Genomic DNA, 21,939 nt, shown 5'->3' on the forward strand with positions numbered 1-21,939 from the left:
ACTCGGGGCCCGGGGACTTAGGAGGGAGCAGGCGGTGGGGCTGCGAGAGGGGCGCCCGCCGTCCGCCGCGATCCCGGGCCTGGAGGGTGGGTGGGTGGGTGGGGGGCGGGGGTCCTCCGCACGCGCTTTCGCTCGGCTGCGGGCTTGGGCAGTTTGTGAACGCGATTTAGTTTCTGTAGTTTGCGGGCTTCCTCTGCTTACCCCTTTGGCTTCGCATCCCCTTTTGTGCAGGGGGCCTCAGAGCCCGGAGAGGCACCAGATGGGGGGATTAGGGCAGACGGAGACAGCGCCCTGTGGGGGAGTCAGTAGCGACCCCTCGCCGCCCACTCCCTCCCACCTCCACCCGTGTCCTGGGCAGGGGCTGTGTGTCCAGGGTCCCTTTCATGTCCCAGGGAGCCCGGCTCAGCGCAGCTTGACTTCACTGACGATCGACTGGGGCGAATCTGCTGGCCAGGGACCCTCGGCGTCTTTTGCGTGCGGCTCCCTGGTGTCTTGGATGGGACTCCGTTTTCTTTGTGGGATGGGGGAAGAAAGCACTGCCAGTCTCCGGGGCGAGTGCGGTCAGGGCTGCAGGAGCCTGGCCGAGAGAGAGAAAAAGTTGGTTTTGTCAGTGAGTAGGACTAAGCGGAAGCTCTTTGAGCCAGGACAGTGTCGCCGAGGTTGGCCATCCCAGGGATGCTCAGTCCCCAGCACTCCACTGGGCATTTTATTCCTAATGGGCATTATCTGATGTTTTGTTTGGACCGACGCTTGAAAAGTGTGTGGCACCCCCCCCCCCCCCCGCCCCACTCGTGCTGGGCTTGTAAAACAGTCAATATGATGAGAGGAAACCTGTCCGTTCTCATCATCCTAAACGATGCTTGAATAACATGGACTGGGAAAGACGCCCCATGCTGGGCTGTCACTGCTTATCTCTTTCGCTGAAATCTTCATGAACGAATTTAGTGCATCATTTATACTCCTAAGATTTGTTGGGTGATTTTTTTTTCAACCATGTTGAAAAATCTTACTCCTGGTTGTGATTTAATGAGAAGAGTTGGTGTTGAGGACTCCTCCCCTGCCACTGGGGGCGTGATCTAGCATCCTCACCGCTGTGTGCTCGACAATGAACTTCTGTTTCCAGACTGCTGCTTCTGAAAGCATCTTCCAGGCAGGGACACCTCCTGGCACTCAGGCTCTGGAGGGGACAAGACTGAGATCTGGAAGTTAAGGATTGACTGGGCCCTTCTTCCTTCTTTCTTGCTTCCTAAAATAAAGTATGACATATTTCTAAAAACAACAGCAAAAAAAAAAAAATACAGTAAGGAACCTATTGTTCTACTGTGTGGGTTTAAAAGTTTCTAATATTTTATAACCATATCCCTACATAAATAACTGTAAACATAACTGTAACTTAAATATTTTTTTCCATTCCTTCTCCTCTGCCTGCATTCTTGGGTGTGAAGTCAGTACTATATGTTGCCAAGCATGTATTCCTGTGTATCTCCAAAGATAGGATGGGAGTTGGCTGGCTTGCTCAATGGTTTACATCAATGCCATCCTTTTTTTTTTTTTTTTTTTTTTTTTTTAAGAAAGGCAGAGTTACAAAGAGAGAGAGAGAGATCTCTCCACTGGTTCACTCCCCACATGGCTGCAATGGCCAGAGCAGGAGCCGGGAGCTTCCTCCAGGTCTCCCACGCGGGTGCAGGGGGCCAAAGCACTTGGGCCATCTTGTACTGCTTTCCCAGGTCACAGCAGAGAGCTGGATCGGAAGTGGAGCAGCTGGGATTCGAATCCACGCCCATATGGGATGCCGGCATGGCAGGCGGCGGCTTTACCTGCTGCACCATGGCGCTGGTCCCAGCGGCATCATTCTTTACACACACAGCTTGTATGTTTAAACCCACATTGTCGAGGTACATGTAGTTCTTTATTCACTTTCATTGCTGCATAGAACTTCGGCGTGTGAATAAATTACAGGATACTCATTGCTTTGCAAAGAGAAAATTAGAGTTCTCAGTTGTTCGCTATGACAGGCACTTTTTCTGCTGTGGGACAATCTGTTTCTGCTTTTTCTCTCACAAAGACTGGTACAACAGAGACTCTTCTGCACAAGTTTCTCAGTTACACGACTGCATAGCCGGTTGCTAAGTAGTGAGGTCTGTGTAATGCTGCTTTTATTATTTCATTCATTCCCCAGCACATGTGCAGGCTGTCTGTCTGGTGTTCCATGACTGTCTATTCAAGAAAAAAGCAAAATCGATCAATCAGTTTTAAACTCTAAGAAGATTATATTAGTTGGCTATGTAATTTGTTGCTTGCTTGCTTTTTTTTTTTTTTTTAAAGAAACAGTGTTCTTATTGTAAAGTTGAAGCCTAACAGAAAACTGTGTTGTTGAGCTTGGGTAGCTGGACTGAAATCTTTTCCTCCTAGTCACTGCCGTGTGACCTTGGATTACTCACTCCACCTCCTCTTCCTCATTTCTTCCTTGGTGAGATTAAGGACTCTGAGTAAGCATTTACAGAAGCGTGTTCCTGCTCTAGGCATTTGTGAAAATGAATCTGTCAGTGATAATTTCGCTCCTAGTGGTCACCACTTAAACTGGAAGTTGAAGGCATTTAATGAACACATTGGCTTCCTCCTCATTCCTGGTTCGGATTTCTGCCTCCGAGCCCTTGGCACCTGCTGTCCCCATCGCCTGGAGGGCTCTTCCCCTACCTGGCTATATCCTGAACTCCTGGGTGTTGACTCAGATGCCACCCTTATTCTCATGTGCCCTGCGGCCTCTTCCCTACCGCCTTGCACTATGGCACCCATGCTTCTTGGCCTGCTGTGTGTTTTAGTTGGTATTAGTATTGTCTTTCTGCCCTAGAATATCATCTACATGAATCAAAGGCTTTACCCTCTTGTGCACTGCTGTGTCCCCAGTTTTTGGAACAATATTGCCCGGAGTAGGCCCTGAAATGTTTGATGAATGCGCAAGTAGAGTGGTGTTGCTGCTGATTTTCTATCTGGAATTCCCTTTTAGCGCATAGTAGGTATCCTAAATGGTGCTGGTTGTTCCCGACTGTAATTGAGTTCTCCAGACGACATATTTACAGGTTGCGTCAGGATAGAAATACATACGTCTTACAGAGAAACCATTCTATTTAAATATGTGTGATTTTTTTCCTATAAAGCACTTGTGTCTGTAGACTTTTTTTCACACAACATATTGCCTAAAGCTGGAGTCAGAGGAGCTCAGAGCTAAGACGATGCTCATAACCACACCCGCTGTTCTGGTCTTGATAACCTAGTTTCCTGGGTTACGTGTGGGAGGATGCATAACTAGGGGGTGTCTACCCTCCACTCCATTGGGCCTCTCTACAGACAGCCCAGCAGCCTCTGCCAGCCACGCCGACCGCACTCTGAACTTCTTCACACAGAAAAGTGAATTTTTCTCAGCTGTTGCAGAAGGTATGCTTGTCCTTGCCTTGACTTTGTATGTTTGTGAGGTATTTCTTTTTGGGGGGAGGGAGGATGGGGTGGTTTTCATGATGAAGGGAAAATTATGACCCCAATCTGAAGATTCTAGGTAGTATGGTACCTAGAATGCTCTAAGAACTGTCACATAAAGTCCTTAATCCATGGTGCAGAAAACATTCATTATAGTACAGTCCATCATTTTGCTAGAAGCCAAATGAATTTTCTCGACCTTGCATGATGAATATAGAAGTTGACAAAGCCAAACTAAATATATCAAAGGCCTTTTGGGTATATTATAAGTAGATGTTACAGAGAGGAGTCTAACCTTTTCTCTTTTTTTTTGTAGCAGTTAGCTGTGTAAGAATATGATACAAACAGTATACTTAAGAAATATCAGAGCCAGCGCCGTGGCTCAATAGGCTAATCCTCCACCTTGCGGCACCGGCACACAGGGTTCTAATCCCGGTTGGGGCGCCGGATTCTGTCCCGGTTGCCCCTCTTCCAGGCCAGCTCTCTGCTATGGCCCGGGAGTGCAGTGGAGGATGGCCCAAGTGCTTGGGCCCTGCACCCGCATGGGAGACCAGGATAAGCACCTGGCTCCTGGCTTGGGATCAGCATGATGTGCCAGCCGCGGCGGCCATTGGAGGGTGAACCAATGGCAAAGGAAGACCTTTCTCTCTGTCTCTCTCACTGTCCACTCTGCCTGTCAAAAAAAAAAAAAAATCAGTAGAGTATTTAAACATAACCATTTTGTTTTCTCTAATAAAATATTGAAAGAAATGAGTATATTATGGATTGAGGTATGGTCAGTCAACTTTCAAGCTGGAAACTCTAAGCATAAAATTATATGATTATTATTAACATGATGCATGATTTGAAGACAGTTCTGCATGGTTTATAGCTGCCCATCAGCAACTACAACTCCAGATGGTTCATCAAATGCCAATCTCCCAGCTCCAGCCATCTACAGTGAACAAAAAAGTGATTTTTTTTCCCAAAATTGATTTATTTATTTGAAAGTCAGAGTTACAGAGAGGGAGAGATCCTCCATCCACTGGTTGATTCCCCAAATGACTGCAGTGATCCGGGCTAGGCCACGCTAAAGCCAGAAGCCTGGAACTCCATTCAGGTCAGCCATGTGGATGGCAGAGGCCCAGGCACTTGGGCCATCTTCTGCCCTCCTAGGTGCACGAGCAGGGAACTGATCAGAAGAACAGCCAAGACAGCAACTGGCTGCCATGTGGGATGCCAGGCTGTAGGCAGTAGCATAAACCACTGTGCCACAATGCCAGCCTTGACCAGTGTTCTTTAACTTCAGCCTCGGCGATGGATATCACTAGTTTTAGTCAGTATTTTAAAAAGTAACTTCACTGGCTTACCCGTGCGTTTTAAAACAGAACATTTTATTGAAAGAAGCATACGTCGCTCTTCAAGGTCTTCTGTGTGTCTGGAAGAGTGATACTTAGTATGTACCTGATGGTCATTGAACTGCACATCCTCCCAGAGGTCTTAGTCCCTCAAGCTGACCATCAGATGCACAGCCCTCCTAGTCTAGAGGAGAAGTTAGTAACGGCAAGGTGTAGAAATGCATGGACTCATCAGCAGAAGGCAAACTGAAGTTCAGAAGATGGGAGAAAAATCACCTTTCCTCCCTGTCCCCTTGTTGGTGGAAGCTGGTGCAGTCTCGTGCCCAGGTGGGGCTTCGTGTTGAGTCTGGCCGCATCTAACCCTGGGTGTGGTCTGGTCCAGTCTTTGTGGCGTCTACTGAAATTACAGTGTCTTGTCATGTCACGTGACCACTGGTCACCCCGAGGCAAGGAGAAACCTCTGGGAGTTCTGCATTAGTTCACCCCTGCCCCGAGATAAACAGAATCCAGTTCTGAGAGGTTGGTTATAGTTCAACAAGACTACTGTGGAGTGAAGAAATACACTGACTCATTCCTTAGTTTTTTTCTTAAACTGACATCAAGTGAACTTCAGAATTTATCATCAAGTAACCCAATGTAAGCAACTCACTGCCTACTCTGTCAGTTTTCCTCACAATCATCTACTGTTATATTTGTTACCTTTTGGCAATTTGACTTTTTTCTTTTTTGTTGTTTTTTTAATGTCTTCCCTCTGTTGGTTCACTCCCCAAATGGCTGCAATGGCTGGAGCTGAGCCAGTCCGAAGCTAGGAGCCAGAAGCTTCTTCTGGGACTCCCATGTGGGTGCAGGGGCCCAGGGACTTGGGCCATCTTCTAATGCTTTCCCAGACACATTAGCAGGGAGCTGGGTCAGAAGTAGAACAACCAGGACTTGAACCGGTTCACATTTGGGATGCTGGCGCTGCACCCTGGCTTTCAACTCCCTATCCACGGTGCCGGCCTCCTTGACTGTCTTTGATTCCTGTTAGATACAAGCAAATTAAAAAAAAAAAAAAAGAAAATCACAGACAATTTAAGAATTATTTATTTGAAAGGCAGAGTTACAGAGAGGCAGAGAGAGAGAAAGAGAGGTCTTCCATCTGCTGGTTCACTCCACAAGTGGCCACAACAGCCAGAGCTGGGTTGATCCGAAGCTAGGAGCCTGGAGCTTCTTCCAGGTCTCCCACAGGAGTGCAGGGGCCCAAGGACTTGGACTGTCTTCTGCTGCTTTCCCAGGCCACAGCAGAGAGCTGAATCGGAAGTGGAGCAACCGAGACTTGAACCGGCGCCTTATTTGGGATGCCAGCAGCGCAGAAAATGGCTTTACCCACTATTCACAGTGCTAGCCTCATTTTTTTCCCTTATGATTTCTAGATGAATTCAGTTTGCTTGCCCTAGAATGTTTTTTAGAGAGCTAAATATCATTAACACCAGAAGCAGCATAGACCGCTTTTCACTTTCATTACATCTGTCCAGTTGCTTTTGCTGGCTTGTAGCAACTGAGTTGCTGTTGGTGGCATCTCAGCCAGAAAGACGACTCTGGCAGATTGAGCTGGTGGGTAATAAAAAGCCTGAGAAGTTCCCTTTTGCATGAGGGTGGCACAGAGTTAAATGGTTTTCCTCCTAGAAGAATCCATTTTGCAAACCAAGGAAGACCATTGAGCAATTATTCTTAAATATTAAGTCATAGTTTTACAAATGTGAAAGTTTTGGACTATTTTTCCTCAGAAGTTTACCTATATACAGTGATGCAAAGTTTGCTTGTACACAACGATACTCTATTTTTGGATTCATAATTTCAGTTTCAAGAACTTCCCACTCTTCAGGTCATCCATGAACCTCTCTGGAGAAGTCAGGTTAGGAAGCTAAGAGCTGTTGAATATGCCTAGAAAACCTTGTTGCATTTACTCAGTTTACCTTTAACAGCCGTCTCTCAGGGTCAAGAGTAAAATTATGAAGGATCTATGAGTATTTTCTGCCAAGTGCCACTACCCCCCTTTCCAGGGTAGTCATATATGAGTGAAAAGAAATAATTGTGGGTTTTAAATTTGCATTTATTTCAAACAGAAAGGAGGAGGAGAGAGAGGAGAGAGATATGATCTTGCTGGTGTGCTCTCCAAATGCCCACTGGGGCTGAAGCCAGGAGCCCAAAAGTCAATTTGGATTTCCTGGTGGGTGACAGGGACCTAAATACTTGAGCCATCTCCTGTTGCTTCCAACGGTGTGCACTAGCAGAAAGCTAGACTGAGAAACAGAGCCAGGACTCACACCCAGGCACTCCCATTTAGGATGTGGTCTGTCACGGGTGACATCCTAACTGTGTCCCAAATGCTCGCCCCCGTTTGTGGGGTCTATACATTTATTTGGAACACTAGTCACTGGCTTCTTTTGCTGACTAATCCACATACAATTGATGCTGTTTGATTTCTGTTGGATGCAGAAGACGCTGTGTAGACGCAGTAAGAAGTAGCTCTGTAGTGTGACTGTTTTAGAGACCTGAAGAGTCTAAGGATGGACCTCCAGTTTCTCACCCTCAGGATAACGTGTTGCTGGATCCAGAGTGGGACAGGCACTGCTCTCCTGCTCTCCAGGGACAGCCATGTCCTGGCTTTGCTGTCGTGGGAGAGAAGTGAGATAGCCCGGGGCCCCACCTGACAGCACTGCTGGGCTCACAGGGCTCAGCCCAGCTTGGGAACTACCCCTAAATCACCCTCTGTGTTGCCCTCCTTATCTTTGTCTTCCGGTCTGATGGAGCTGTCTAGCTGGAGACCGGAGGAAGGCAGGGCCACATCTCCTCGTTGGGGAGCTGAGCCGCAGCTAGAATCCTATTCTTCAAGAGGAAAACATCCTGCTGTGGTTAGCAGCGGGCACCCGGGGAGAGGACTGGCCATTGTCAGTCACACTCAGAACTGCTGTGGGTGTGTCCACCTTGGGTGACGTCCTCAAGCCACGGTAGTTATGGGCAGAAAGGGATGCGCCGTGCCCGGATCAGAAGGCCCAAGAAGTTCCGTCCACAAGTCACTTTCACTGCCCTGAGCACTTTTTCTGCCCTGGGCCCTTGGCCCAGTGGCCTCACTCACTGTCCGATTTCCCGTGAGCAGAACGTGAAGATCCCCGGCTGAGCGGCCAGCCCTGCGCTTTGACCAGGTTAAGACTTGTTTGGAATGTGCTGTAGCACAAGCTGGATTATTAGTAGTTGGGAGGGGCTGGTGGTGGAGGACTCATTTTACAAACAAGGTTGAGGCCCAGAGAAGTGAAAATGACCTCTTGGAAAATGACAGGCACAGCTAGACATGACCTTAGTTCTGGCTACTCAGGGTGTTGGACTAATAAATGTGCAGCTCTGTTTCTGTTGAGTCCAATTCATAGCTAATTGTAACTGTCACAAAAGAAGAAGGGTTGTAGACATGGACAGTTCACGTTGAAGAACAGGGTGAAAACTGGAATCACAGGTGAGTCAGGGCACTGAGCAGAGGCCTCAAAGTCAGAAACGATACAGACTCCAGGCCCTTCCTCTGCTGAGTGAGAACGCATAAACAAATCTATTTGTCAAGCTTTGTCAGTGAGTTACTGGACTCTGTGGTAAGTCTCCTAATGTGACAAGATTGCTCAAGTAATTTGAACATCTCCTCCCTTGAAAGTTGACACTTGGGTGATTGAGCACTTTGCAAAAAAATGGAGGGAGGACTAGCCTGTGTTGCTGCAAGGTGCATGGTGGCCTCTTGCGGCCACCCACAGAATGTAGAGACTTGGGAGTCAAAAGGCTCACGGACAATGGCTTGTATTTTCTTTCTTAAGAAAGGAAGCCACAAGCAAAATATTAGCCTCAGGGAGCAGGCATTTAGCTTCACTGTTAAGATGCCTGCATCCCATGTCAGAGTGCCTGGTTCGATTCCTGGCTGTGACTCCTCACTCTTCTTCCTGCTAAGGCAGGCAGGCCCTGGGAGGCAGCGGTGACGAGCCAAGTAGTTGGGCTCCTGCCACCCACGTGGCGGACTCAGATTGCATTTCTGGCTCCTGTTTCGGGCATTCGGGATGTGAATCAATGGATGGGACTTCTGTCTTGTCTGTTGCCCAAATAAATACAATTTATAGAGGCCAGCCACAAACACATCTGGCCCAGGCAGGATTCAGTGTCATCTATTTTCCACGTCAGGAGGTGGGAACGCCATGCAAGGTGCCGGTTCTTCCCATTCTCTCTCCGAGCACTTCGTGTTGCAGGTCCCGTGCATGTTCATTATAGGTAGAAGTTGATTAGAATGCTCTCAAAACCTTCTCGGGTCTTTAAAGAAAACAGAACCCTCAGATTTTCTTTTGGACTGATAACAGTTTTCTTTTGAGAAAAATATTTCATGTTTCTGTCCTATGAGCTTTTTCAGAATTGGAGAACTTTAAAATGGAGGCTTGGAGATTCTAATCAATATCAGTGCATCTATGGAGGTTTCCCTGGGGTTTTTGGTTTTGTTTTACTATGGAAAATGCCTTTCCACCACCAATCTTCTGTATGCATCCTAGGTGATTAGATTCTTTGTGCTTTACAGCTGTATACGATGTTGCATGTGCTGTTTGTTTACTTTTCTATTACTCTTTTAGAGTCTCTGGAAGCCAACAAGAGACAGAAATAGAGTGCGGCGACTTCCCCAAATCACACCTATTCCCAGGCCTGTCTCTGGCCAGTCTGTTTGGCTGTGTTACTGTTTGTGCGGTATTCAGCAACAAGCTTGCTTTCTTCCTCTCCTTTGAAACAACCCCTGATTATTGTAAGTGCATACCGCTTGGAACAAAGGGCATTTGATGCTCACTACATTGGAAGTAGGTGTTTATATCCACTGTGGCAAAAGCAACAGAAGGAGCCACTCACCCTATCCTGGTGCCATCTGCTCGGGGCTGAGATGGCGGCACGCCGGGCTGTGGGTGCTTTTGTGTGTGGCTTCCAGAACAAATACAGCCCCACACCGCAGCCTGCTCTTGTCTTATTGGGTGATGTTTAAGATTCCACTTTTATTCCAATAGGTGCTTTTCAGTCCTGAAGAATTGCAGTATTTTCATTTACAGTTTTTTCAAGTTTTTTTTTTTTTTTTTCATTTTATTTGAAAGGCAGAGAGAGGGAGAGAGAGAGAGAAAGAAGGAAGATCTTCCATCTCCTGGTTCGTTCTTCAAATGCCCATAATAGCTAGGACTTGACCAGGTGGGAGCTGCAGCCGTGGACTCCACATGGGTGGCAAGGACCCAAAACTTAAGCCATCATCTGCTGCCTCTCAGAGACTATTAGCAGGAACTGGACCGGAAGTGGGGAAGCTGGAACTTGAACCATGTGCTCTCTGATATGGGATGCACGTATTCCAAGCAGCAACCTAACTGCTGTGCCACACATTCTCCCTGAAGTATTTCATTTAAAATTAAAAAAAAAAAAAATAGAGTCAAAGAGAGAGAAAGAAATACCACCTGCTGCATACCTGCCGTGACTGGAGCAGGGATGGGGCTGGAGCTAGGAGCCAGGAGAGCAGTGTAGGTCTCCTGCACGGGTGGTAGGAACCCAGTTACTTACTCCATCATCACTGCCGCCCACTGTGCACTGGCAGCAAGCGGGAGACAGGAGCCAGCGCTGGAAACTCCACTGTGGGCTGTAGGCATCCTCACCACTAGGCTAAATGACCAATCCCATGGATTTCTCCTTGAGTGGGGCTTTGGATGGGAATGAGGCCACCAGCCAGAGGGCTGCCTCCTGCCGTTGGGTCTGTTCGGACTTCCCAAGGGAAGCTCTGCATGACGTTGCAGCAGTTCTGAGGGCTGTTTTACCTCTCAAGGCTGTTGATCTTAAGTACTGAAAAGCTTAGTCTGTTGGCTTGACTATTTTTCCCCCCCAGTGTTGTGTCCAGGATTTGGAAACTGAACTTCAGTTTAGCCATCTATGATCTGTGCTACTTTGGCTAACTAAACTTTCTATGCTATGATCTCCTAATCAGGAAGCTGCAAGTAATAGTAGTAGCATCTAATTCCAAAGTGGTTGTGAGCATTAAATGAGGCAATACTCATTTAAAAATGAATAAACTGTTGTGATATAAAATAAAAACTTGCAAGGTAGTCATTTAAGTGAATGATAGCTGTTGTGGCTATTATGATCATTGCTGATGCCATCATGTTCTGTGTCAACCTACCTTTAAAGAACTATAGATATAGATATATTGGCTAACATTATTATTTAAATTCTTATTTATTTTCATCTACTTGAAAGGCAGACAGACACACACATACTCACTCACTCACATACACATATACCCTGAAATACATGGAATGAGGGGTGAGACTTCTTGAGAGATCTCCCATCTCTTGGTTCATTCCCCAAATGCCTGCAACAGCCAGGATCCTGGAACTCCATCCACGTCACTGGAAGCAAAGTAGCCCACATGCGCCAGCATTCCAGGTGGTGGCTTGACGTACTGTGTCACAGTGCCTGCTTCATGGCCAAAATTATTACTCCTGTCATTATAATCTATAGCAAAAAAAGAAATTGGTCCATATGTTGTTGTGGCACATGCATTGTGCGTCTTCTCTGGAGTTCCAGTTTCTCTGTATTGTGCTTTCCTGTTAGTCCTATTTTTAGATCATCATTATAACGTGGACAGTGCAAAGACAGTTCCTTTATTAGTGACCATTCTTATTCCAGATAATATTAACATGTTCCTCAGTTTCAGTAGAGAATTTATCCTGTTTCAACCATAATTCACGAAGACAACAGTAAAATCTTGGTTGTGTTGAAGATGATGGTACTTACATGAAGCAGTGGTGAAGTTCAGTTCTCTATTGAATTCATTGGAAAATTGTCCAGCTGTTGATATAGAAAAAATATAGACATGTTTTCTGATAGTCTACAACAGGATAATAGAGTTAGAATAGACTGGGTGTTCATCAGTTTTGTTTGTTTCTTTAATTTGGAGGGAAAGAAAGAGAAGCAAATTCCCATTCACTGGCTTACACCCCAAACGGCCACAATGGCCAGGCTGGGCCAGGGCCGAAGACGAGAGCTGGGAACTCAGTCCTGGTCTCCCATATCGGCAACAAGAGCCCAGCCACTTGAGCCATCACCTGCTGCTCCCAGGATCTGAATTAGCAGGAAGCTGGAATTAGGAGCATTGTAGGGTGGGACATGGGCCAAATGCCCATCCCTGTTCTACAATCTTAAATTGATGAATTATTCCTTCTCCATGTGGCACAGTGAAGCTTTTAAATGACAGTTTTTAGAAAACATTTATTTAAATGATAGAGTTACAGAGAGAGGGGGAGAAATGTCTTCCATCTGATGGTTCACGTCCCAAACTCCATCAGCTGGTTCACTCCCAGCTGCAATGGCCGGAGCTGGGCCAGTCTGAAACCAGGAGCTCCACAGTGCCAGCCCCTAAATGATAATTTATAATCATTGCTTTATCACTAACTTTCAGTATTTATTAAATCTGAATTTTGATCTTAAGACAGTTAAGTCAATGTCAAAACTGGTGGCATATACATTTTCTGTCTGCCTTATTAGTAAGATGCGATTATCAAGTCTTTGAAGGGAAAATCTAAATAACACAGATACAAGGCAGGGGCCAGTGCTGTGGTGTAGTGGGTAAAGCCGCCGCCTGCAGTGCCAGCATCCCATATGGGTGCCGGTTCGTGTCCCAGCTGCTCCGCTTCTGATCCAGCTCTCTGCTGTGGCCTGGGAAAGCAGCCGAAGACAGCCCAAGTCCGTGGGCCCTTGCACCAGCTTGGGAGACCCAGAAGAAGCTTTTGGCTCCTGGCTTTGGATCAGTGCAGCTCTGGCCATTGTGGCCATCTGGGGAGTGAACCAGCGGATGGAAGACCTCTCTCCCGCTCGCGCTCTCTCTCTCTCTCTCTCTGCCTCTTCTCTCTGTATAACTCTTGACTTTCAAGTAAATAAATAAATCTTTAATAAAAAAAAAAACTACAAAGCAGCCACGAATACAAGCCAGATAGGTAATTCTCAATTTTTATAATACTAATAAATTAATTTCACCCATTTCTTTTAAAATTAACAATACATTTAATTTTACTTGGTATATCTAAAATATTTCTAATACATAATGGCTATAAAATTTACCAATGATACATTAGTCTTTGAATTCATTACGTATTTTTAAAAATTTTTAAAAATTTATTTGAAAGAGTTACAGAGAGAGGGAGCAGCGACAGAGAATCTTCCATCTGCTGGTTCACTCCCCAAACGGCTGCAACACCTGTGGGGGGGAGGGGGGGGACAAGGCTGAAGCCAGGAGTCTCCTGTGTAGGTGCAGGGACCAAAGCACTTGGGCCATTTTTTGCTGGTTTTCCTATAGCAGCGAGCTGGATGGGAAGTGCAGCAGCCAGGACTCAGACTGGCACCCCCATGGGATGCTGGGCATTGCAGGCAGCGGCTGTCCCTAGTATGGCACAATGCTGGCCCCCATATGTGTTTCCCATGTACAGTGCACATCAGTGTGTCCTAGTCGCATTTCCCATGCTCAGTAGCCACACGTGGCTAATGGCCGCACTAGTGGAAAGCTCCAGTCTAAGTCCTGGGTTTGCTCATTTGTCCTACAAACCCCATGCCACCTCACACCTAGAATGCTCTCAACAAACAATTAAGCTTGTGAGAGTCTGCCCTCAGCTTTAAACATTTCTGTAGGGAAGTGTAATGTCCTATGACAAACTAATGATACCCAGTAAAGTGGACATTGGACTTTTTGCTTTACAAACCTGTATCTCGGCTTTGGTGCCAGTGTGTTAATCGATGTGGACTCTTTTCTCACAGTAAGGCGGGTTTCGTAGACGAGTTGTGTATGATCCTATGCACCTGGCCCACGCTCAGTGTTCAATGCATGTGACATGAGCAAGACATGATAGGTGTCTCATCTTTACTCTTGAGGAGCCATGGTATTTTTACTCTGCAAATCCTCTTGCCATGGGGGGCGAGGTGTGTAGAGCAAGAGGGGAGCATACTCCCTCTTCATTACTGTTGGTGGAAGCGTACCCTTCCTTCATGGTAGTGCTGTTTGTCACGCCTAGCCACAGAAAGTGACTGAAATCAAAAGGTAGACGGTCCGGGGTTTGACTCAGTTAAGGGAGTTTGTTTTTCACTGGGCAAGTAGCCTAGATCCCCCCCCCCCCCATGGCAGCCATGGAACAGCCTCAGCTCCTAATGGAAAAAGACCTGAAAGACTTTTCCATCTCACTGCCAGGGTGGTAGTGTGGCTGGCAGGGCCTCTGGGGAGTGGTGCTGTGATGTCGGTGCCACTGTGTAAAGCTTGCCTTCCAGGCCTCTTATTTCAAATCAATTAGGGTGAGGGATGCATATTTGCATATTAATCTTCACTATTCATGGATTAACCACTCAGAGGATTTGTCATTGGCCCCTGAGGCTTCCTGGCCCTGCTGAGCCCCAAACCTGTACCCCTCCCCCTCCTCAGGGCAGCCTCACCATTATCTGTTCCTTGTTTCCTGCCTTGTTTCCTGCCTTTGTCACTCCGAGGAGCTAAGTCTGGAAAGCAGAGGGGATGAGGTCCATCCCATGCGCAGTCTGGCATCCCAGCCCATTTCTGGGACCCACGACTGATTTCTCTCAGACCAGGCCATCACGGTGGCTTTGCATTTCAGGAAGGTTTTATTGTTTTAAATGTTTCTTATCGGTTGATTGATTTATTATCTAAGAGTGAGTGAGTTCCCATTTGCTGATTCAATCCCCAAATGTCCACAGTGACCAGAGCTGGGCCATATCCAAGCCAAGAACTTACTCAGTCCAGGTCTCCTGTGTGGGTGGCAGGAACCTATCTGGTTGAGCCATCACCTACTGCCTTCCCAGTGTCCACATTAGCAGGAAGCTGGAGTCGGGATGTGGAGCTGAGCATTGGATAGATGCACTCTGATATGGGACATGGACACCCTAACCTATAGCTAGGCCAAGTGCTAACCCTTTTTTTCTTTTATTTTTTTTTATGATTTATTATTTGAGAGGCAGAGTTACAGAGAGGCAGAGGCAGGATGGAGAAGGGGGTCTTCCATCTGGGAGTTCACTCCCCAGATGGCCGCAGTGGCTGGAGCTGGGTTGATCTGAAGCCAGGAGCCAGGAGCTTCTTCCAGTTCTCCCAGGCAGGTGCAGACGCCCAAGGACTTGAGCCATCTTCCACTGCTTTCCCAGGCCACAGCAGAGAGCTGGATTGGAGGTGGAGCAGCTGGGATCTGAACCTGCGTCCATATGGGATGCCAGCACTGCAGGCAGCTGCTTTACCCATTATTCCACAGCACCAGCCGCTTCATGAGGATTTTAAGACTGTCTAGTGCAACTCATTTCCAGTTGATTGTGGTGGTTTCACTGAAGGAGAGCCAAAGAACAGTGCTAAATGTCAGAACAGAAATAGCCTAGAAGACTGGAACTTAGATTACTGCACCTCTGGCAGAGGCTGTGAATGGATGGAGTACTTCGAAGGTGGGTGTGAGGGGGTGGGGTGGAACAGATCAGGGAACAGGTAATAGCCACACACCTGAGTGATGAACATGCCCCTCACCCCTGCAGTATGTAGGTTCACAGGGGTCATAGTCACCCAAATTGTATTTATTATGTTTATACCAGGGTCTACAAACCATCCATGGAAAATGAATCATAAAACGGTGCATGGATTTCAAAAAAATATTTTGCACCAAATCATATTCATCTTTTAATTCCATTTCCACAGACTTTTTATGAAGTACCCTTGTTTGCCCAGGGACTGCATATTTCCCTTCTGCAGGTTTAGAAAGTAAATTTAGCTACTGGCTTCAGAAATGGGCTGAACAGACAGGAATTCAAGCTGCCACTGTGCTGCTGGGATTTTCACACCTCTTCTGCGTCTACGGAGTTGACAGCCCGACTGAGTAGCTGAGAAGGCAAAGTATTTGTCAGTACAAGTGACAGAAACCCAGCTTGATCTTGCTTAGACTAGAAGGGACGTCTCCTGGCTATTTGTACATTCTGTGCTAGAATGGTGTGGCTGAAGCAGGACCTCAGAGATCCCTGGCATCAGAGCTCTCCCCTACCCTGCCCCCCATCCCACCTCCTTTTATTAAAGACCTCTTGTTTGACTCTTTTTATTCATTCATTATTTTTTAAAAGATTTATTTATTTACTTATTTGAAAGGCAAAGTTAGAGATGGAGAGACAGGCAGAGAGAGAGAGATTCTTTGTGCTGGTTCATTCTCCAAATGACTACAAACAGCTCCCTCCTCCACCACCCTCCCCCCCCCCCCCCATTGCTTTCCAAAGTGCACTAGCAGGGAGCTGCGTCAAAAGTAGAGCCAGGGCCGGCGCCACGGCTCAGTAGGCTAATCCTCTGCCTGTGGTGCTGGCACCCTAGGTTCTAGTCCCAGGGTGCAGGATTCTGTCCAGTTGCTCCTCTTCCATTCCAGCTCTTTGCTATGGCCAAGGAGTGCAGTGGAGGATGGCCCAACTCCTTGGGCCCTGCACCTGCATGGGAGACCAGGAGAAACACCTGGCTGCCGGCTACAGATCAGCGTGGTGTGCTGGCCACAGCGGCCATTGAGGGGTGAACCAATGGAAAAAGGAAGACCTTTGTCTCTCTTTCTCACTGCCCACTCTGCCTGTCAAAAGAAAAAAAAATAAAAAAATAAAAAAGTAGAGCCAGCCAGGACATGAACCGGCACCCAAATGGGATGCTGGTGTCACAGTGGCAGCTTAACCTACGCCTACACAATGCCAGGCCCTCAAGCCCGCTTTCCACATACCGTTGGAACTGGGTCTCCAGTACCTGCCACGCCTACATTTTTCAGCTTCTTCAAAGAGATGAAGATCTCCTCTCCCTGCTTCCCTCCTCCAACTCCAGAAATCCCTATGGGCTTCTCTGATAGCCCTGATAAGGGCACATCCCATCTCCAGGGGAGCAGCCCCGGCCACAAGGAGCTGTGTGGGAATGGCAGAGAGGGAGGGTGGAGAGAGCGGCTGGGCCTGCTGAGCAGGTGCATTGTAGATGCACTCCAGCAGTGCTGCTGCAGGGGCCCGGGAGGCTGTCTTCCCCTGAGCAAGCACCTCTCAGCTGGACTGGCGGTGAAGAGCACGCTTACCTGAACGTGCAGCGCTCCTGTGAAGGCCCCGCCGCATAGCTGGGGCAGCAGAAGTCATTTCTGAACCCTTCATCCACTCCCCGACTCCCGTTCCTAGGGCACCCGAGTCCACAGAAGCCCTTTTACTACCTCATTTACGTGTCCCCTGTTCTGACAGGTGTTTAAGACCCTGGATGACTGGGTAAGGAGATTCAACACCCAGACAGTGGCAATGACATGGTTGTCCCCATTTTGAAACTAAGAGAACCTGTGAAATTCACAGTAAGCCAGCTTTGGACAAGTAAATATCTCTGGAGTAAAACAAACAGGAACTGAATATGACCGTGGTTGGAGCCTGTCTTCTCTAAAGACGTTTTCCGTAACTCAGCGCTGCGTGTGGAATGCCTTTTCACTTTTAGCATTTGATCATTTTAAAAACAACTTCTGAGATGGTGTTTACATCCTGTAAATGTGTAAATTCACCAGTTTTAGTATACAATCCGTGATTTTTAGGAAATTGACAGAGTTGTGCATTCTCATTCAGAGCATTCCCTGTGTCCAAAAGGATCAGTCATGCCCACTTGCTGCCACTCTGTTACTGTTCCCAGCCCCCGACAGCCACGGGTCCCCTCTGTGTCTGTGTGGCATAGACTTGGAATCCTAGTGTGGTCCTTTGGTCTGTCATCAAGGATGATGTTTCTGGGCTTCACGCATGCATTTTCCTTTCCGTTGCTGGATGGTAAAAATGCCTCCGATTATCTCATTGACAGAACTTTCAGTTTTACTGTTTTGCGATTGTGAATATTTAAACATTCATATTCAAGTTTTTGTATGGAAGTATGTTTTCATTTCTCTTTTCCTGGTATATAGGAGGGGGATTGCTGGGTTATATGGTTAATTATATTTAACTTTTTAATAAAATGCCATGCTCTTTTGAGAACGGCTATATCATTTTTACCTGTAATGTTTGATGATATATATTTTATTAAATAAATTGTTCAAAGACTTATTTAATTGAAAGAGTTACAGAGAGGCAGAGGCAGAGAGAGAGACAGAGACAGATTTTCCATCTGCTGGTTCACTCCCCAAATGACTGCAATGGCCAGAGCTGGGCCCATTTGAAGCCAGGAGCTTCTTCCGGGTCTCCCATGTGGGTTCAGGGGCCCAAGGACTTGGGCCATCCTCTACCGCTTTCCCAGGCCATAGCAGAAAGCTGGATCAGAAGTGGAGCAGCTGGGTCTTGATCCAGCACCCATATGGGATGCCGACACTGCAGGTGCTGGCTTTACTCACTACACCACAGTGCTGGTCCTGATGATATAGGTATATTTTTAAAATTTCAAAGCAGAGAAATCTCCCATTTGCTGGTTTACTTCCCAAACACAACAGTTGGGCTGATCCCAGCAGAAGCTAGGAGCTGGGAACTCAATCCAGGTCTCCTACACAGTAGCAGGGAACTAATTACCTGGGCTGTCAGTGCTGCTCTCCAGAGTGTACATTAGCAGAAAGGGGAGCTGGGACAGCCCCAGGCGCTCTGATGTGACGTGTAGGAGTCCCAAGTAGCATCATGAGTTCTGTGCCAAAGCCCACCCCTGCACCTATAGATTGTTGAGTGCCTATAGATGTGAAGGTGGGTGAAACTCCAGGAACAATGGTTAGAGTGAGGAACTCAGGAGCTTACCCATTCATAGGCACATAAGCTTTGCCATTGAGACTGGGTGCTTGAGAGGTGCAGGGCAGTTTCTCTCTCTCCCTTTCTCTCTCCCTCTCTTGTTCTCTCCCCTCTCTCAAGATTGATCGATTGAAATTCTGCATTACTTCCACCTGCTGGTTCACTCCCCTAGACAGCTGCAACAGCCAGGGCTGGGCCAGGCCGAAGACAGGAGCTTCATCTGGATCTCCCATGTGGGTGGCAGGGGCCCAAACACTCGGGCCATCTTCAGCTGCTTTCCCAGGCCATTAGGGAGCCAGATCAGAAGAGGGGCATCTGGAACAGGAACCGACACTGACATGGGATGCTAGCATTGCAGGCAGTGGTGTTAGCGGTTATGCCACAACACTGGCCCCAGTTTTTAAGAGGTGAACACAGTAGTGCACTTGCAAGGTGCTATTGAAATGAACGTCAAAGCATACCAAACAGAATAGCAGGGACATTTTAGAGATCATCTTAAAAGTAACCTCAGCATAAGGAATAACAATCTTGTGGAGTTTCTTATGCAGAATGACTTTTGTATTCCAGAGATAGCTTGCTTTGATTAAGCCTGTGCTTTGGGTGGAGTTAGGGCAGGAGGCGACCCTGGGACTTGCCTTTGGTGGGCTCACCGGAGCACCTGAGTAGCTTTGACAGATCAGGTAGTAGTGTCATCAGACCCTCGGCCCAACCGCCTCTGTGCTGCTGCCCCTGGCTGAGTCGTGGGCCAAGATCAGTCCTGGTTCGTGGCAGGTTTAAGCCTCAAAGAGGAATGATATATTTGGTTCTGAAGAGAAATATCATCCCTTGGATTGGGGCAAGTTGTGACTATCAGGAAATTAATGTTCAAGAGAATTTTACCACGTGATCAGTATGATGCAATATCCAACTGACCTTTATGGTTTAAAAAGAATGTGGTTAGTTGATTTTCTTTGAGAAAAAAGTGAACTATTAGAGTTTAAGAAAGGGTTCATTGGTAAATTCAAACTATTGCTATGCACTTCCACCCCCACCCTGCTGTTTCTCTATCATCAGGACAATCTTTTTACAACCCTGTGCCTGAGTTAATCACAGAAGAGGTAATCTGTGTGAACACACCCAGCCCGTGATGAGTGCCCAGAAAGGTTGTTAGCTTGCTCATTCATTCCTCAGCTCTCATTCACATGAGTCTGGTTTGCCAAATATGACTGATCAGATGAAGTCCTAAAGAAGCATTGTTTTGTTTCCCACTGCCCAGATGTAATTGAGTTAGTATGTCCTTTGGTTCTGAATGAAGTCTGACTTTTCTCTTTATTCTTAGATTTTAAAAAGGTCTGCAGTCAATTTCGACTGCTAAATAACTCACAGTTCAGAACTTCGAATTCCAGTTTCAGATGATGACCAAAGTTGAAGTTTGTTTAAAGGTCAATACCGCCTCAGTCTCTCTCCTTGCCTGCTTGACCCTTCTGCCCTGCTTCCTCCACCCTCCCCCTGGACATCCAAGGTAGACCTGGGGGCAGGATAGCAGAGGATGAGGGTACTAGGGACAAGCAAGTTCTTACTTGACTGGTACTGTAGCAAGGTTGTGCTGTGTTTCCCGAGCCCGATGGGTCTTCTGGCCTGATTCTTTCTCTTGGATGCTTTCCGGGAGTATTATCGGGAGTATTATTTCTGGGAGTACTATGAGCTATCTGTATATGAGTATTATGAATATATTTGGGAGTATTATGAGCTGTGTCCCCTCAAAATTCATCTGCCCATGTCCTAACCTCTGATGCTTCAAGATGTGACTGGGTTTGCAGCTAGGGCCTTTAAAGAGGCAGTTAAGATCAAACAAGGTCATATGGGTAACCCCTACACCAGTATGACTGGTGTTATCCTAAGAGATGAGGACATGGACACACACCAAGGGGAGACCACGTGGAAACAAAGGGGGAGCTTGGCTCATTTGCAAACTGAGGACAGAGACCTTAGAAAGAAACCAATCTTAAAAAAAAGGAAGGAAAGAAGGGAGGGAGGGAAGGAGGGAAGGAGGGAAGGAGGGAAACAAGGACACCAGTTCTGGTGATAACTTGATCTTGGATTTCAGCCTCCAGAACTGTGAGAAAGAAGTGTGTTGCAGAGGCCTCCTTGTCTGTGGTAGCTTGTTGTGGCATCCTCCTGATGCCTCCCTCGGGCTCCAGTGCTGTACCAACACCAGGGACCTCACTCCTGGGACTCCCCATGATGAAGGTGATACACTCACCCTTGTTTGTTGTTTCTCCAACGGGAATAGGTTTCTCTGCTCTCCTCGTGCTTCTAATCTGTCCTACCCTGCAGGATCCAAGACCACTTGCCACCCTGTGTCGTGAGTTGTCTACGTCTGGTCTAGGCACAAGTAAACTCCAGCACTTGGGTTCATCTCCACACAGCAGCATGGAGCAGTTTCTCTCGTCCACCTTAGGTTTCCCAGGTGGATCAGACACCTATCTAATCCTTCCTAATGGTCTTGTAAGCCTCTCTCATGAGATTGACTAGGTGTGGTGGGATTCATTGCATAATTCTCCCCGAAGAAAAGTTCTTCCCCAATCTGTGTGCACTCTGATCCTTTTAGACTGTAGATGTGATTAACAGGTTGCTTCAAGAATCCTGTTACCAGTTTTCAACTGAATCCTTTGAAACTTGTGTGCTTGGCCACTTGGCTTTGGAATGAAGTGATTGTTGCATCTTTGTGCTTCTGATTTTAACACTTAGTGCCCAGCCATTCTTATCACTGACTCATTCTGTAGTAGGGCGCTTTAGCTCAGTGTTGACTATGAAGACTGAGGTCAGCGGTGGAATCTTGGCCCCATCTAGGATGAACTTTCTTTGTTGAGGAGCTTCCAGACCAGAAGGAACAGCGTCTCATGTGCAGTAACAACAGGCATGTTGTTTTGCAAGGAATTTGGGGCTTACCCGACAGCTCCCTCCAGAGTTGGGCTGTTGGAATCTGTCCTAGGGCCGGTGCCATGGCTTACTTGGCTAATCCTCGGCTAATCCTCCGCCTGCGGCCCGGGATCTAGTCCCGGTTGCTCCTCTTCCAGTCTGGCTCTCTGCTGTGACTCAGGAAGGCAGTGGAGGATGGCCCATGGGAGATCAGGAGGAAGCACCTGGCTCCTGGCTTCGGATCGGTGCAGTGCCGGCCGTAGTGGCCATTTGGGGGGTGAACCAACGGAAGGAAGACCTTTCTCTCTGTCTGTCTCTCTCACTGTCTAACTATGCCTGTCAAAAAAAAATGTCCTAAAAACTTGCGTCCAGAGGCCTAGGATGATCTAGAGAACTCTTTGAAGTCTGTCATTCCATTATTCAAAATGATGGGGTCCTTTGGCAAGGCTTC

The 21,939-nt window shown here is 47.2% G+C and overlaps 1 protein-coding gene across 10 annotated transcripts in view; it reads left to right on the forward strand.

Moving 5' to 3' along the window:
- RAI14 (retinoic acid induced 14) overlaps positions 1-21,939 on the forward strand; it is a 194,735-nt gene that overhangs the window by 25,134 nt on the left and 147,662 nt on the right. The window lies entirely within an intron of this gene.

The sequence above is a fragment of the Oryctolagus cuniculus genome, chromosome 14 (assembly GCF_964237555.1).
Source record: "Oryctolagus cuniculus chromosome 14, mOryCun1.1, whole genome shotgun sequence".
Classification (NCBI taxonomy): Eukaryota; Metazoa; Chordata; class Mammalia; order Lagomorpha; family Leporidae; genus Oryctolagus; species Oryctolagus cuniculus.